This window comes from Gracilinanus agilis, chromosome 2 (assembly GCF_016433145.1).
Source record: "Gracilinanus agilis isolate LMUSP501 chromosome 2, AgileGrace, whole genome shotgun sequence".
NCBI lineage: Eukaryota > Metazoa > Chordata > Mammalia > Didelphimorphia > Didelphidae > Gracilinanus > Gracilinanus agilis.
Window position 1 is genome coordinate 649460860 of NC_058131.1, and position 16526 is coordinate 649477385.

The 16526-nt window shown below is 36.2% G+C and overlaps 1 protein-coding gene across 3 annotated transcripts in view; it reads right to left on the reverse strand.

Moving 5' to 3' along the window:
• HPSE2 (heparanase 2 (inactive)) overlaps positions 1 to 16526 on the reverse strand; it is a 695104-nt gene that overhangs the window by 33884 nt on the left and 644694 nt on the right. The gene's annotated exons all lie outside the window — the stretch shown is intronic.

A 16526-nucleotide genomic window follows, 5' to 3' on the forward strand; every position in this document is an offset into this window, starting at 1 on the left:
TCTGATAAATCACCTAAGCAACTTGATGGCATTACCAGCTATGTTAGGAATTTATGCCTAGTTAGTTAGCTATGGAGTTAGCTATGCCTTTTGGGAGGATACACACCTTTTTAGGAAGACACAGTACATTCTTTTTGTTGTTCCCTGCTCCTTCCTATCTTTACAGTCTACCTGCATTATATTCCCTTTCATTGACTCTACAATCCACAGATACTTGCCTTTCTGCTGTCCCTTGCACATGACACTCCTGACTTGGCACCTTTTAGTGGCTGTTCCCCCACCTACCTACCCAAATATTCTCTCTTTTCAACCCTACCTACTGCTTCCCTTCAAGATTCAGCTCACATCCCACCTTCTGCAGGAGGCCTTTCACAATCCCTCCCTTAGTACCTTCTCTCTGAGATTATCTTCCATTTCTTTCTGTATATCTAGAATGTACACAGTTGCATGTTATCTACCCTGTTAGAATGTGACCTTCTTGAGGGCAGTAACTATATATTCAATGCTTTATATTCCCAATGCTTGAGCATAGAGTCTGGTACACTATTAAACTTATTTCTTAAACTCTTACCTTCTGTCTTAGAATCAATACTAAGTTTTGGTTCCAAGGCAGAAGAGCAATAAGGGCTAGGAAATGGAGGTTAGGTGACTTGCTCAGGATCACACAGTTAGGAAGTGCCTGAGGCCAAATTTGAACACAGGATCTCCCATCTCTAGGCCTGGCACTCAATCCATTGAGCCACCTAGCTACCCCATACTCTTAATAAATAAATATTTGTTGATTGACTGTCCAGTAACTTGAAGTTCCTCTTGATGACTGGTAACTAGGAGTTGCGGGAGTGGTGAAGAAAACAGACTTCAATCACGGGGTCCCCTCCTCCTCCCCCTAATCTTTAACAGTGATTCAGGATCCACTCTTCACATTAGGATTCCTTCCCAGTGCTATTGCTTCTTTTAGCTTGGGAGTACTTTTTCTGTCACTTGTTAGCTGAGAGTAGTAGCTATTACAGAGAAGCTATCAGTTTACCCTTATCAGAGAGAGGCTAGAGCCATCAGACCCTAAGCTGATGGAAGATGAGATGGTTTGACTGGCCCTGAAAAGAAAAGCCCTCATATATAGCCCTTGGATTCTCAATGGTCAACTGCCCATAGTCATATATCTAGTAAGTAGGGTAGCCAGGACTCAAATTCAGTTCTTCTGAATATCTTACTTCAGACTCTACTGTTCAAATGGTTTATTCTCTATTGTTCATGAAACAGGAATATCTCATGGAGTGGATAGTTCATGATATAAATGATAGAGTACGAAGATCAGGGTAGAAGTATCTAAACTAATGGAATACATTCTAATATATTGCAATATATGAATTTAAAATTTTCAATTTTAATTTGGATTTTTAGTTTTATTTTTATATGATTCATTTGGTATATTAATACTAGTTTACCATAAGCTGAGATAATTGAAATATAAGATTATTATTAATGCTAGAACTCAAGTGGCCCTTGCTGACACTTAAACTTTGGGAAGGTAGTTTAGAGATAATGCTACTACTTAGCAAGACAGAAAAGGATCATTGGGTCTTTCTTTGCCTTGTCTCTATCTCTTCCAAGCTATTTTATACAATGCTGCCCAATTAATCATATAACTTATTTTTGCCCAAACTTTCTCATTTGGAAAACAGAAAAAAAATAATAGCAGGAAAACCCACAAGGTTGTCAATGAACCCTTTGTATGGTTTAAAGCACTATATAAACATGTTTTTGCATCACTGTTATTACCATCATCATCCTCAAAGATCCCAGGAAGATCAAGATATACTGACTACACAATGGAAGAAGGGTCTGCAAAAGGGTAGCAGTTCTTTAGTAGCCATTTTTGTCACATACTTAACAATACAAGTATCAATTTTTATGGCAGAGGAAAAAGGAGCAAAAATAAAATCAAGTAGTTTTGCCTTCTCTCTGTTGTTAGTTATTATTATTATCTCCTACTCTAAGCAGAATGCTTATCTTTTTGTTGTTTCTTTTTCCTTCCTCCACTATAGCTTAAAAAACCTTTTGAAATTATATTCTCCTTCTTTTTGTTAGTATTTTTAGTTTATCTTGTTTATAGCCATGCTATATGGGGTGAAGAGAAACCTAAGTTCTACGAGTTTTATTGTTGGCTTCATTCATGTATTTTTCTCCAATGAATTACTAAACATCTCTACTGCTATTCATTTCCCTATTTTTAGCTAATACTCTCTGTGGCATTTAGCTACTATTTACAACATATGAGGGCGTGCAATAGAAAATGAAACTTTGAAGGTACATTTTTTTATAGAGGATTGTAAAGGACATAAATGTCAGTCTAAGGAATTTAGACTTTTCTTGTCAGACAAAGGGGAACTTCAGAGGTTTTCAAGCAAAGGAATGATACAGAACTATGAATTAAGAAGATTCCATGGTTCAGTGTGGACAGTGTGTTTGGCTTGGAATCAGGAAGATGAGTTCAAATCCAGCCTCCAACATTAGCCATGTGACCTTGGATGAGTCATTTCCCTTCTTTCACATGAAAAAAACTGAAAGAAAGAAGAACCTGGAGCTAGGGAGACAAATTAGAGGGCTGCTAATGGAGGGAATTGTGTTGCAGGATTAGCTTGGCCAGTAACCACACTTTCTCTTTTTAGGTCTTAATTTCCTCATCTACAAAATGATGGGGTTGGAAAGCATTCTGGATAATGTGGTCCAAGACCAACTTTATGGCTATAAAAATAGAGAGGAAAGAGTGAATCCAAGAAATATTTCAAAGAGAGAGTTGATGGGAGATGGTGACAGATTGGATATATGGGATGAAGGAAAAGGTTGAGACAAAGAAGATTCTAATATTTGTATTCAGGAGACTATGTGTGGTCCCCATCTACCTCTTAGTATAAATGTAAATACCATGGTTCCAGGCCTCAGAGATAAAGACAAACATATGTATGTGGTAAGTTCTTCTTATACTAATGATGTTGGGATATAGCTTCTCTTGATCCAGAACATTATATTTTGGAATAATAGCCTTAGGAGCTGCATTACTAGGACTTTTCCCACATATATATTTTTTTATGTTTAAGGAATATAATTTAATATATAACATACAAATCCAGTAGAGGCACTGTTGCTTTATAATTAATGGAGTCATCAAGGAAGCCTTCTCAGGGGTGGAGCTAAGATGGCCATGTAATAGCAGGAATTCTTGGAAATTCCTTCCAACTGGACAATACAAAGCATCTCAAAAGGACAGAAATCAAAATCTAGCGAGGCAAAGGGGCATTCCCACACTGGCACAGCCTTAAAAGCAGGCATTATTTGGGGATTTAGAAACTTGAAGGAAGGAAAATAGGATAAATTATACCACATAAAGAAGTGCATGGGGGAGGGGAAGAATACTAATATAAGAAGGAGAGGAAGAGAGTGGTAATAGGTAATACTTAAACCTTCCTCTCAGTGGAATCAGTTCTGAGAGGGAAGAACAGCCAGATCTACTGGGATATAGAATTTTATCTTACCCTACAGGGAAATTGAGAGGGAAAAACCAAGAAGGGGGGGAGGAGGGTGGGGAGTACTAAAAGGGAGGGGGCACTTAATAGACCTTAAAGGAAAATAAGAGGGGAATAATAAGGGAGGGGGTTGGGAAGGCAAGTAAAACAAGGGCGGGGACTAGGGGGAATGATTAAAAGCAAAACATGTGTAGAAGAAAATAGTGAAAGAAGAAAGGGCAGGACTAAAAGAGAAAATCAAAATGATGAGGAATACACAGGCAGTAATCATAACTGAATGTGAATGGGATGAACTCACCCATAAAACGGAAGCTAATAGTAGAGTGGATTAGAAACAAAAATCCTACCACATGTTGTCCACAAGAAACACACATGAGGCAGATAGACACACACAGGATAAAGATAAGAGGCTGGAGCAAAATTTATTGGGCATCAACTAAGAAAAAGACAGAAGCCTTCTCAATATTCAATTGAAACTTCTATCAGTTCACCTGAAATAAGATCTATTCAGCATCAGCCTGGGGCTCCTATTCTATTTGACTGCTAAAACTAGTTTTCCAGAAATATCCCTTTAGTTACTAAATTTCTCTTCTCAAAAATATAGTCTATGTTAAGTTTACAAAATCAAGTCCAATTAATTCTGCCTAACTTTTAAGGACTTTAAAAATTTTATGACATTCAGTTCAATGAACATTTACAAAACGCAGTTATTATGTTGTGTGCTAATCCCGAAAAGAAGAAAATCAGCAAAGCTCCTTCTTTTAAGAAATCAATAATTCAATTAGGGTGGAGGAAGAAGAAGGGATACAATATTTGCCCAAATTAATGTGATAATTTGATACTTAGATGCACCTATATCTCATTGGTACAGGTACTCCCTCTACTGGTGAAGATTACAATTCTCCATCTCTTTATCTTGTCTTTTCATATAATTTCCATAAAGGATCTACTAAAATAATGGGAAAATTCTCATTCTTTTAATATTTCATTGATACCAGCATAATATTCAGTCTTTCTGATAATAATGTGACCAACACTATGATGGAATAGTATAAACTTTCTATAAACCTCTATAACTTTGAAAACTCAAAAGAAAGGAATTATTTGCTGGATATAGAAAAAGTATCATTGAATTGACAAGATAATGTGATATAACTGCCACACAAACTAAAAATGTCTTGAGTTAACTTAGGAAAATGTAATTCTCAGAACTATCACTCAACATCTTGACCTCCTTTTCCAACCAAATCTACATATCAAAAACCATTAAGAACAAGCAATTTACTGCTTTATTATTCATAATTTGACTATAAGGATCCCCCATAACAGTGATGTTGAATTCTGACCCTCACTGACACTGCAAAAAACAAAAACAAAAACAAAACAGAAGACACTGAATCTGCCCCAACACATGAAGAAAAAAGGGAATGGGGTAGAGAATAACAGTGAAGGAATCTGACAGCTAAAAACATGCCATTCAAGGCTCTCAAAGGTATGTGAGAACAGAGCATGAGGTCTGAAGTAAAGAAGATTAGAAACCTAGCTAGGTCCAGTCATCTCTTCCGCACAGGTCAGTTAGGTCAGAGACAAAATCTACCCAACCTTCATATCCCTTAAAACCAGGAAATTTTAATAGTCTAGCATCAGGAGTCTGCATACTAGTGATAGAACAGGGAGATGCCAAAAGATGAGTGATGGAGAATTTTTTTAAAGCACTAAAACACCAAAGGGCAGCTTGGTGGTGCAGTAGTTAGAATGCTGGGCCTAAACTTTGGTAGACTCATCTTCCTGAATTCAAATCTGGTTCCAGAAACTTACTAATAACTATGTGATCCTGGGGAAGTCACTTAACCCTGTTTGCCTCAGTTCTTCATCTGAGCTGGAGAAGGAAATGGCAAACTGCTCTAGTATCTTTGCCAAGAAAAACACAAATGGGATCACCCAGAGTCAGATATGACTGAAAAATGACTGAACAACAACAAAATCCCATCAAAGAATCAAGAGAAAAAGCCTAAATAAAAACCAAGTACATAAATATATGAACAACAAAGAAGATCCTATTAATAGAGGGACAAATGTGTAAAACTTCAAAGAGAAACCAAAACCTATTGAAGATTATGTATCGTAATTCCCTCATTTTGTAGGTGAGGACATTAAGCCTTGGAGCTATATATATGGCTGACTAGAGATCTTTTTTACTTTCAATTTTTTCTCATGTTTCTGATGGTTATCAGATTGCTGACATGGGGGAATGAGATGCTGCTTCACGTATATTTATATATGTAAATATATATCACTAAAACTAATGATTGCCATTATTACTAATATAATAAAAATATAGTTGGTAGTTTGGACCTAGAGGTGACTCTTTTGTGATGTCATATGTGTCCTCCACCTTGGATGTGGTGGTAGTTTCTGCTACAAGATATGTAAATATAATAGAGTTTGTTGTTTTTATTTTGGAAAAATCCTTCCATTCATTGACAGAACATCCAAACCATATGTATACTCTATTTTTACCGAACAATCAAACACATTTCTAAGCCAGAGGTCTGAAAAAATCTTTAAGATACCCTTTTGTAAATTTTTTTCCATCATGTAGTGAGTGTATCCTGGCCTTCCTGTGGTCTATGATGATGATAATAACAATAATAAAAAACATGTTTATATTGTACTTTAATAAAGGGCTTTTCTCATGACAACTTTCTGAGACTGATAGGTATTGTTTTATTTTTTAATTTTCCAGATGAAGAAAATTAGGCAAAAATAAGTTGCATAAATTGACCAGAAGCTATCACTAAGAAGTCCAAGTGGAGGCTAGACACAATGGCTGCTTATATAAAAGTTTACTCATAATATGTGTTTTCCCTTAAATGCCCTTCATTCTTCTTAAGAGGCAAATAGGATGATAAGGACAAACCCGTAAAATATATAATCCAGAGCACATAAACCCAGATTATGTAAAATTCTACCCTCATCCTTCTCTGAAATGTATCTAAAAGTTTCTGTTCACTTTAACTAGTTCATCTTGATCCAGATTATGACCTGGTGTCATTACTATCTAACCTACAGAGAAATGGACATGAAGATGGGAAAAGTGACTTGTCCAAAGTCTCTTTCTTAACCACTGTAAAAGATGATGGTTCCATCATAAGTGCCCTTGCTGTTCCTGTCAAATTGCCCTAGAGACAATGGCTAATAGGATGTTAGAGATGGAAGAACCTCAGGATCATCTAGTTTAATCCCTTCATTTTATAGATGAGGAAACAGGTCCAGGTAGGTTAATGATATAGCCAATATCATGCAGTTAGCAAGTGATTGACTGAACTAGAACTCAGTTCTTCTGGCTTTCAGTTCAGTTTGGGGATGGATGGTGAACAGTAGGCTGACCTCATTAAAACAATAATTTTTAGGGATTACAAACTGTGGGTTTTATGGAATATAGGCAGAGTTTGCTATAAATCCTTGAGTTTTTTTAACATTTTTTTTTGCTTCTGAGAAATATGCTTAGGATGAAATTTAATTTTAATGCCAAGTTCTTTTCCCTCCAACCACCTTGCTGTCTGGGTTAAGCCTCTTGCATAACTTAAAAAAATCCCAAGTTTGTTTCTCTCATAAGCATAAATACAACCATGGTAGCTACCCTTTAGTTAGATATCTGACCCTGGAGATGGAAAAGAAATTGAGTGTAACAGCATCACTAGATTTTACCACTAGAAGTGGAGATGTGCCAAAGTTAACATTCATAGGGAAGAATCCCACTGTTTTGCTTCCTTGGGAAAGGAGGGACAGCCAAACAAGCCTAGAAAGAAGTCTGAAATGACTAAAAAATGATTACAAGCTCTAAAGTCATGGATATCCTTTTCAGTTCTTTACCTATTGCAAAGGGAATAAAGTTCATCTATCTTACTAGGGTCGTGGAGTAGGTCAGATAAATCAAAACTGAATCTGCAGCCTGTCTCTCTTGCTGTGGTACCTGCACAAAACCACTTGGTGACTCACAGCTGCAGCTGGGTTGCAAGTACTTGTTGGGCTGAATAAATAAAAAGTACTTGTTGGGCTGAAAAAAACACAAAAGGGAGTTTAAGAAACACAAAGTCTGAATCTGGTCACTCATTCAATTTGTGGATCTTTTAAATAACTCAGTGCCCCTGTTTTCTAAAGATGGAAATAATGGTCCCTATACATTCCCTTCTTTAAGAGTTGTTGACTAAAGTAGTTAGATGCCAGGAGAAATCCTGTCACCCATACTAGATATGAAGTGCAACCTGATAGAGGAATTTTCTGATTCCTTAGCCTAAATTGTACAGTCTGACATACAGTAGGAACTTAATAATACTGATTAATTGAATAAACAAGAAGGCAGCCAACAGTCACAACAGTGGTATAGTATGCTGGTATATTATACTGGCAAGTTACATGTAACATATTAATTATGAAACAGATGTAATACATTAATATATGTATTATATGAATGCAAAGATTTGTAAAAATAATTATATAAGCAAGCCACATGTGTGTAATATGTTAAAATATGACATATATTATATTGGTACATGACACTGGCAATGATCATGTCAGTTTTTGAGGCTTCTTTTTCCTTTTTACTGATCAACATGCCGGAATAATTCTCATCTCCAGATTGAGGAGACCTAGACTAGAGAGGACCTTTAAGATCCTTTAAAGATAAGACATTTATAAATAGCTATTGATATTACATATAAGTAGCAACATTCCTTCCCACACCAACTATCACTTAGGAGCACCTGTCAAGATTCTGGGGACAGAAAAAGGAAAAGGGGATGAAAAATGAATCTGGGAGAAATAAGACTTCTGGGAAAAGGATAAAGTGGAAGAGAGGATATATAAATATGGTGACAAGAGGGAAATTTACCTGTAGCAATGTACTGGAACAACTCAATGTTGCACCCTGACAAGGATGGTGGAGGAATGGGGCCAGTGGAAGAAAATATGGTCAGCTTGAGGAAGTGGTCTGGGCTCTTAAATTCATTGGTGCAAGACTGAAAGTAGACCATACTGGTCAAAGCAGTACACACAGATATGGCCTCTATTCATGACTTAAATACTTATGTCCCTTTGAATAGAACTGTACCTTGGTTTTATATGTCTCCTCTGGTACTTGGCTTTGTTTCCATCTTCTGTTCATTTAAAAAAATTATATAAGGTGAAGGGTAAACTCCCTTTGTATTAAAATCAGTTTCTTTTTTATTTTTTAAAAATAATTTTCTTTTGATGAAGCCCATTTTCCTTCTAATTAGAATTTTCTTCCTTTTTATCTTTAGAATCTCAAACTTGAACATCTCCCATCTCTTCTATAGCATTTTAGTCCATGGAATCCTATCTGTTTTTCCTCTGAATTCTTTGAAATACGTTTTCTCAAAATCTAGTGATTTGTTGTGTGCTGCTCTCACTGTGATGTGAAGAAGACAACATATGGATGCATCATCATTCCCACTAAGAGACATATGTGAGGAAGAGGTAGCTATTTTGGAAATGGATTCTGGGAATATTTGGTTTAATTTTTTTGTTGTCTGTTTTGTATTTTATTTCAATTAAATACCTCATGCTTTTACTGACTCTCCTGATTAAAAAAATTGATAGGGGCTAATGAGCTATTGTTTTGTGTAAATGCTAATCCAAACTGTGTCTTGAACCTATGGTAACTTTCTGAGGTTCCATGATCAAAGGGGTCTAGGCTACATTTGTAAAGGAGAAAGAATTATATAAGTTTTCACTTTTCTTTCTCAGTTCCCCTTTTAGGAATATAGCTCTAAACAGCATAAATCATCTTTTTACTAGTGTGTGTGTATGCTTGTATGCACATGTGTGTGCATATGGGAGGTGAGAGAAGTTCAGAGTAGACAATCTAGAGCCAAGATCCAGAACACCTAATGCTGCTGCTATGAAATTTGTCAATATGTCAAAAAATATGTCAAATATCTGGTGAGTTCTCAATATCTGAATGAGAAGAGGCTATTCAGGGAGAAAAAAAGGATGGACACAATGCAAAAGCCAAAGCTAGCATTTAAGCACAATAGACTAAGATATCTACTTTCTATTTTATTTTTATTTTTTTTAAACTCTTACCTTCCATCTCAGAATCAATTCTGTGTATTGGTTCTAAGGCAGAAGAGCAGTAAGGGCTAGGCAATGAGGGTTAGGCGACTTGCCTAGGGTCACACAGCTAGAAAGTGTCTGAGGCCAGATTTAAACCCAGGACCATCTCTAGTCTTGGCTCTCACTCTACTGAGTCACCTAGCTGCCCCCAATACCTACTTTTTATTTTTTTTAAAACCCTTACCTTCCGTCTTGGAGTCAATACTAGGTATTGGTTTTAAGGCAGAAGAGTTATAAGGGCTAGGCAGTGGGGGTTAAGTGACTTGCTCAGGGTCACACAGCTAAGAAGAAGTGTATGAGGCTAGATTTGAACCCAGGACCTCCTGTCTCTGGGCCTGATTCTCAATCCACTGAGCCTCTCAGCTGCCCCTTATGTCTTTCATTTTTTAAAAATCATTGCAACATTTTTGTTCTTGGCTATTTCTTTGATCCCTCAACCATGGGCAACATTTTTAAAGAGGGGGCCAAAGGAAAGGAAATGCTCATCTGTTAGTCTGTTTCTAAGGCGACTCTTTCGAAGTTTCATTGTATTGTATCCTACTCATTGTATTCGTCAGATTAGGAATAATGTCAGGCTGCTGGATAGAATATTTCAGGGGGCTGCATCTGGCTGGCAGGCCATAGTTTGCCCATCACTGCCTTAACCCATTCTCCATAATCTTTCAAAGATCACTAGTAGTAGATTAGCAATTACATTCACCAATTCTTTTATTACTCGTGGATATAGTAGCTTGAATTTATTAAGGGTAACTAGATGTTCTTTCTCTCCTTATTTATCTTAGGTTTTGATTCTATATTAATTATTTTTATACCTTTCCTTCCTGTTTGAAGATTCTTCTCAGCAGAAAAAAAGAAGCTAAGAATTGAACTCTTTTTTTATTCTTAGTCATCTTTATTTCATTTTCTATGTGCAACAATCTTTCTCTGATTCTACTCTTTTTCCCCTCCAAAAATTCCCTTTGTTTCTCTTAGCTTTCCTCAGTAGTCACAAGTCATTTTGAGCTTTAGTATTTCTGACGCTATTCTTAGAGAATTGTACCATTTTCCATGTAATATAGTTGTGTTTTAATCCAATTTTAAGTTTTGATGTCTCTTTCTCTTCCCCCATTTGTTGAGAAGACAAAAAACCCTTGAATAAACAAGTTGTGGTATATGAATATGATGGAAAGCTATTGTCTTTTAAAAACCTAAATTTGTAGATGAATTTCCCTTGCATTCACATTGGTCTATTTAGATAACAGTCATTTTCCTCATTAGTAGAATTTTTTTTGGTGCCTTTAGAAATTTACTCTTGAGGGTTTTCCATCTTTCCCAGACTAACTTTCCCTAAAGACTTTGTCCATGAGAACTTACAATTAGGACTCTTTAAATCTTGTTCTTCAAAAATCTAGGAAACTTTACATTATGCTGGGCTTTCATCTCCTCTAAAAAAGGAAGAGTGCATTTAGGGCAAAAAGAAGTTGAAATTAGAGTAATAAGGCCTTCTGAAATAGCAAATATCAGTAAAAATGTATGTATCAAAATCTCAAGAGTACCAGGCCTGAGATGCTGTTCTGTCTGAACTTCAGTAATATGTATGTTTAGGAGTTGAAAGGTGGGAGAAGGTAAGTAAAAATGTTGGAAAGAACCAATTTTCTGCTGGGTTTAGGAGAGTTTAGTGAAGGCCCTAGCTTGGAATATATGGAACTAAGCAGGTAGAACTAAAGATAAAAGAGAAAACTCTTGTGTAGCCTCTTGGAAAGGCAGATGGGAATTCTATCCAGCAAAAATTGACTAAGGACATATAAGACACTCTGGCAGTTGTGAGTAAATGTGCCCTGGCCTAAATAATCCTTAATTTAATAGATGAGACATAAAAAATTAAAGAAAGCAGAAAACAACTGCAATGGAAAGGTCCATAAAAGTTCCATGAGAAATTTAAGGGAAAAATGAATGGATGAAGGAAAGCTTCATAAACAATTTGATTTGGGTCTGGAAGGAAAGGAAGGATTTCAATACACTGAGATACAGAGGAGGGGCAATAAAGTCCATTCCTGGCATAAGCAAAAATAAAGATAGGACATGGAAGGATATGAATAGGGGATAGTGAGAGGAGAATGGACTTGGGTGAATGGACAGGCTCTAGAACCTAGGAATCTCAATGTCAAACTGAGAACCTATCTATATATGTCATATAGGCATATATTTGTGTTTACACATATTAACACATACACAGATTTTGTACCCTGATAAATCCTAACGATTTTTCTAAATGAGTCACACACAACTTTAATGCTGATGATATATTTCTCACAAGGAGGAAGGGAAATAAATGAGGAAGGGCTATATATCTTAAAATTCTTAAATTCTCTGCTAGTAGAAGCAAGAGTAACAAGAAAGCAGGGAAATTAGGCGGATGACCAATAGGAAAGATGGGATTATTCAAACTTTATATGGCTATATTCTAGTCTCACTCCACTTTCTCTTTTGGATTTTTGCCTTTTCACCAGTGTGTGTGTGTGTGTGTGTGTGTGTGTGTGTGTGTTTTCAAATAAAGAACCAATGGTCCAAAAGTAACCAAGTCCCTTGTGTGGACTCCTTTAAACAATAGAATACCTACCACCATTCTTACATTCTCCAATTTCTTACACTTCTGGGTTTGAGGAAATACAAGACAGAGAACACTTGTGATCTAGCCAGACTCACTTTTTCATACATACTTACCTATATCTGTAATTTCTTGGACTGTAAGTTTATTAACAGGCTGGGAAGAGTAGGAAGAAGTCAAGGACAGATTTAGTATCCAGGGCTTTTGGAGATTCCAGTGTTTCTAGTGCTGTATAAAGCTGACTGGAACAGAATATTGTTGAAGGGGATTCTTTTCCCCTCTCCAGGACAGCATACTAGCATGCTTCCTACAAAGAGTAAAAGGAAGCCTACTGGGTCAACTAAATGCTCAGGAATAAAAACAAAATCATGAGTTAGATAACACAAGTGATGGACAACATCATATATCCTGGTAAGAAATAGTTCTGCCCAGTCACTTGAGTGAGATTAGGGAATTCAGTGTGCAGAAGTGAAGGTGGTCTCCACTCAGACAGTTATAGAAAGGTCTAAATAAATTGCGTTGTCTACAAACTATTTTGTAACAGTCTCAGTAAAAATATTAAACTATATCTGAATAGCAGCAACAACATCCTTAAGAGCCAAATTGGATTCCTTCTTGGAAAACAAGCTACAGACCACATCTTTACTGTGCAGACGCTCATTAACAAATATGTAAAAAATACCAGCCGGGAAAAGATGTTTTCCTGCTTCGGAGACTTTTTAAAAAGCATTTAATTCAATCTGGCATGCATGGCTGAACCTGAAATGGCTACAATGTGTAACTGGTGGGAAAGCATGACTGAATTCATTCTGCCTATCAATTCAATGAACAGAGGACAATATAAACAGGACATGAATGGGGTCCAGGAGAAGGGATTATTCAAGGAGATGCCCTTTTTTCAGGCTCATTTGGGACAGGAAGGCTCACCTGAGCTTTTTCTAAGACCAAATTCTTACTAAGAGAAAATGCTGTCTGATAACAGGGATATTCTACTTCCTAATGATTACTCTGGTAAAAGCTTAACTTGCGAAATGCCACAACTTCAGCAAGTCTTAACTTGATTTTCACAGAAAAGTTCTCAAATAACCTGATGTGTTATTTTTCAAATCCACAAGTTCTTTTTAATATGCTTTTATGCATCATATCTCTGTGTTAGGCTGGCTATTCATAAGACTAGATACTCCTATCGATAAGTTGGTCTGGCAATAAGGTGGTTTTATAGGAAATGCAAAATCTAAAAGGACAAATTCTGTGCATTACTTATAGCCTGTAAGATACTTTAATAGGTGTATAATTTTATGTAATTTAAAATGGTTAACATTGATAATTCACAGAGTACCATATATTAATGTTCCCTCAGACATAAGACACAGCTCTAGATATCTTAATATGTACAATAGTTAAGCTGTTATTGGACTTAAGGCACCTGGGACTTAATTAGGGAAAGAGACCAGAGAGTTGTAGGGGAGGAGTTCTTAGAATGATGCTCAGTGGGTTTACTTATCCCTCTTGTGAAGTCTCATAAAAAAGGAGGCGGAGGTTGTGGATTGAAAAACCAGACTTACAATTTATTCTTGGATTCACCTTGTAGCTAAATAGATTTATGTCTATATTGGACATGGGACCAAGAGAAGACAAACTTAATGTCTCAGAGCTGGCAAGGACCTCGGATGCCATCCATTCATTCAACAAACATTCTTAGCCATCTTCTTGTCCCTAGAGTGTTAATGCTGGGGAAGGAACAAAGTTAAAGCATGACACTGTTCTGGTCCCCATGGAATTTAGAGTTTGTGACTCAACAAGTTCAATGATTTTATTTTACTTCTAAGGAAACAGGCCTCTGAGGTAGGTGGAATAATTCTTCAAAAAAACAGAACTACAATATCTGGATTGGCCTTAAATGATGCATTATTCTACTTGGTAATTTCATTTGTATTTTATATAGATGCTACCTAGCAGTTATCTACTCCTGGTCTCATGTATATTTTTGAAGAACAAAAAAGGAATTTCATATTTAGCTGTATCCAGTCTCACATAAGTAGTTGAAGATTCTTAAGAGGCACATTTGGAATTAATCCTTTTCCCAATAGAAATCAGCATTGATGTCTAAACAACAGCTAATATACTAAAATTTCTATACATCTCTAGAATACTCAAATTTTATACTAAAAACCTTAAGTGGACATTCGATTCACTAAGGTTCATCATCTGTTTAATGTTACACTTGGTTTTTAGAGTCTAGTCCAATCAACAAGAATTTATTAAGTGCCTACTCTATGACAAACACTGTGCTAAGCACAGGGGATAGAAACAAAGACAAAAAACAGTTCTGCTCTCTAGGAGCTCACAGTTTAAGAGAAAATAGAGAATGGTCTAAAACAGTGGCATAGAATATGGATTTCTGAACTATGTGAAATAAGTGAAATCCTGGTTCAAGAAAACTAATAGTGAGTAGGAATTAAATTCTTTGCCATTATTTAAGGACATGACTATAAATCTCATCATATAATTAAATATTTCTGACATCTGCAAGAATACTAAAGGTATCACTATCTCTCCTCAGACCATGAACCTAAGAGCCTTTGGGAATAGCAGTGCTTCCAGTACAATTCCTTCAGCCATCATCCTGGCAGGCAACCTTGGAGGTCATGTGGCCTGGCAACTGTCTCCAGCAGGTGCCAATAACCACTACCGAAGACTCAGAAAACAAGTTCTTATCACCAAAATCATTGGTATTGTCAAATTACTCAGCATCAGAAACTTAAATGATTGTAGCAGTGGAAATAACATTAAAGAAGAGGCATTATCACCTGACCATTCTATATTATCTGCAAATGAAACCTTTCATGTGTTGACTCCCCCAACAGGGTACGACTTCCTTGAGAATAGGGATTGTCTTTCTTTTCTATGTGTAATTCCAGAATTTAGCCCTTGTGTATAACATTATGTTTCATTCATCATTTATCAATCTTGATTTGCAAAATATGAATCTTTCTAAGAAAATCTTATTTTTTGCTGATGTTTTGAGCCCCATCAAAATAACAATGGCTTAATTCTAAGCCTTGGTAGTCTCTACATGGAAATTCAGAATATCTGAGGCAGATTATGAAGGAAAAGGCTTAAGTAGACATAGAATAATGTGCCATGTAGGCCACAGGAAGCCTATTTGTACATTTGAAAAATGAAAAAGTCTATAAATTGTCTCTGAACAATATTGGTCAATGTTAAGTGCTAGCAATTAGTTTCTTTTTATATATTTCTTTTTTCCATTTTTTATCGTCATGCAAAACACACTGCCATACTGGTCATTGTTGTAAGAACACACTCATATAAAACCCAAACTGCAAAGTAAAACCGAAGATATGCTGATGTGAAAAATGACTCCAATAGTTTTTTCTCTCAGGAGGTGTATAGCATTCTCAGTTCATATTCTTTCAAGATTGCCCAAATCATTACATTGCTGAGAGTAGCCAAGTTTTCACAGATAATTATCATCTAATATTGCTGTTATTGTGTACAGTGTTCTCCCAGTTCTGCTTATTTTGCTCTGCACCAGTTCCCGCAGATCTTTCTAGCTTTTTCTGAAATCATCCTTCTTATCTAGCAATTAGTTTCAGTACTATATATGAAACATTTAAAATGTGCTATAAAAAGTAGGGTTCTGGTCAGGGGTTATGTTGAGCCTTCAACTTCGTAAACTTTCATTTGTATCATGAAAGTTTCTAGTTAGAGGAGAAAATGTGAGAGAAATAAGAGAAAAAAAGCTCACGATAATGAAGCTGTTAAAGAGGAGGATCACTATTAGTTATAGTCTTATTCTCCTTCTCCTCCCACTTTTATTCTACTGCTTTCTCCAGGGTTTCCAAAGCCTTAAATCCAGTTGTCTTTCTGAGTCCTCTTCTTCCTTGATCTCTCTCAGCAGCATCTAACACTATTGACCATTTTCTCTTTTCAGAAATGCTTTTTTTCTCTGGGCTTCTGCAACCTAGTGCTGTACTGACTCTTCCTTACTCTAGGGCTCTTTCAATGACTTTTCCTAAGTGTGGGTGTTCCTCAGAGCCCATCCTAGTTTTCATTTATTTATTTATTTTTACTCTATAATCTCTCTCAGGGATCTTAGTCATGCCTGTGTTGAGAGGTCATTGCTGGAATATAAGAGAACTACATTTAGCCCTGGGGTGTGAAGGTAAGGGGAAAGCAAGAGAATTTCAATTGTTACAAAGTAAGAACTAAGATTTTTTTTAACATATGAGCATATGGAAAGAGAGAAAGTATTA